General features: G+C 34.6%; 1 protein-coding gene across 2 annotated transcripts in view; it reads left to right on the top strand.

Annotated features, from left to right (window-relative positions):
- The window catches only part of LOC144970722 (inactive tyrosine-protein kinase transmembrane receptor ROR1-like), a 518,496-nt gene that overhangs the window by 116,997 nt on the left and 398,999 nt on the right, over nucleotides 1–2,500 (top strand). The gene's annotated exons all lie outside the window — the stretch shown is intronic.

Here is a 2,500-nt window from a genome sequence, read left to right as displayed (position 1 = left end):
CAAGCAAGTGCATTCAAATCCAATATTCTCACGTTCATTATCGGGATTTTATATTGTTGGAAGGCACGCGTTTCGTCTTCTTTTCAAATCGCTCGTGTTAGAAATGTGATCCGTCGAAGTATAATGTAACGACTGTGAGATACGAATGATTTGAAAAGAAGAGGATGTAGACGTTGGGGTGAATATAAGATACGAAGAAGTTGAAAGATAGTGGGGAGGATGAGGATGTAGGGGGAGGAGGAGGAGGAGGGGGAGGGGGAGGAGAAGAAGGAGGAGGAGGAGGAGTGTGATAGATAACCCATCAAACAAAGAAATGAGGGGAATAAGGCGGAGAAAGAAAAAAAGTAGAAAGTAACCACGTGAGCTATGACTTTGTGGAGAGAAGAAGATGCCGCAAAAGGCTGAATGACTATTATCAAATATATGCAAATGATAGAGAAATGAATTTTTGAAGGGTGAATGACTGAATAGATGAAAAAAAAACAAACAAACGAATGAATGAATGATAAAGAAAAGAATTTTCAAAAAGATCTGAATAAAAAAATAATAGAATGGATAAATAAATGAATACACGAATGAACGAATGAATTAATGAATGAATGAATTAGTGATTGAATGAATGGATGAATGAATGAATGAATGACTGGATGGATGAATGAATGAATGAATGAATGAATGACTGGAAGTATGGATGGATGAATGAATGAATGAATGAATCAATCAATCAATCAATGAACGATAAAGAAAAAGATTTTAAAAAAAAATGAACCTGGATGAAAAGATCGATAAGGAAATAAATGAATATCCGAGGAAAATAAATAATTGATTCAACAAATGCATCAATGACGTAACGTCTCCAGTGAAAAATGAAGAAAAGAGTAGAAGACATAATGGATGAAAACATTTACCAATTGGTTCATGAAATGAATATGTGTATGGATGAATGAATGAATGAATGAATGAATGAAAGATGGAGGATGATGAATGAATGAATGAATGAATGAATGAATGAATGAATGAATGAATGAATGATAAGGAAAGAATTTTCAAAGAAAAAAAAAAAACTAACCAAAGAATTATATAATGACGATAAGATCGATAAAGAATTAAATGGTTTTCCGAGAAAATAAATATATGATTCAACAAATGCATCGAGGATAAAAATGAATAAATGGGATGGAAGAAAGTATAGATGAAAACACTTACCAAATGATGGAAGAAATAAATAAATGGATGGATGGATGGATGATTGAATGAATGAATGAATGAAAAAGTGAATGAATGAATGAATGATTGAATGAAAAAGTGAATGAATGAATGAATAAATGAATGAATGCGTAGATAAATACATGCATGAATGAATGGAGGAGGAATTCAACACACAGTGGAATCAAACACTGAATGGATTTTTAATGATCCGTGGCATGTTTCTATTGCTTCCCTCTATTACTTTCCAATCTCTCCAATTAGGGAATTAATGCCATACGTTTAAAGCGTGCCGTGTAGCCGGATTTTCCCCATTAAATGTGCATGCATTCATTTCTTCTTCTTCTTTTCCTTTTTACTTTGTGCTATCCTTTGGCTTTGATTATAACAATTTAAGGGGCTGTCCCGCCCAAGAATATACATTGATCTTGTCTGAAAATCACATCTCAGGATCTCAACTCTCACAACTGTGCAGACATTTAAATAATAAATTATGCCCTTCCATCGTTAGACGCCGTCGCCCGGGCATTTCACGAAGGAATTGATAGATAACCCATCAAACAAAGTCTGATGTCAACAGAAATCACCCATTTTGGCCAAATTAGTGAATTAGGGGCGGGGATGGGTAATCTTGTCCCAAGAAAAAAACAGCAAACCGAATCACTCAGTCATTCGACAACCTAGCCCTAATATTTGATTTTTTGAAAAATCCGAAAAAAAATTTATAGAGGTTATGATTAAGCGTGGCATAAAAAAAAATCAACATTCCCGTTAACTCCTTAGCCTCGTTTATCACAATAACTACTTCTGTTTATTGGGATTCAATTTCGTTTAACCGGATTTTCCAAGTATCCCTTTCCCACTTTTCTTTTCTTTTCTTTTCTTTCCTTTTCATTTTCCCCCGTCTCTTACTTTCAATTCAATTCATTTTTGCTTCAATGTTCTAAGTGAAATTGCCTCCATGTTCTCCGAGTCCTCCTCGTGATCCTGAATGGTCAGACCTCCTTGCACGCACGCGACTGGGTTAATGCACCGCAATGGTATAATGATGTCACTCGAATGATTTTCCAAAACAAGAAAAACGAATTATAAAAATAATGAAAGATTATAATAATAATTTCGACGTCTTCGTCATGACTGCAATGTTCTCACAGTGCTGCACTCATCCAGTTTTCATAACGTAAACTCATTTCCCGTGCCCTTGTATTTGGTTGTTTATAGTCTTTTTTTTTCATTGTATGTTTTTTCTTCTGGTTTGTGTCATGAATAACTGAGGTTTAATTCCTCCTCGTAA

The sequence above is a fragment of the Berghia stephanieae genome, chromosome 1, assembly GCF_034508935.2.
Source record: "Berghia stephanieae isolate SIO BIC M18660-M18661 chromosome 1, UCSD_Bste_1.3, whole genome shotgun sequence".
Classification (NCBI taxonomy): Eukaryota; Metazoa; Mollusca; class Gastropoda; order Nudibranchia; family Aeolidiidae; genus Berghia; species Berghia stephanieae.
Note: the sequence above shows the minus strand (reverse complement) of the source record. Positions and strands in the feature narration are given on the sequence as shown.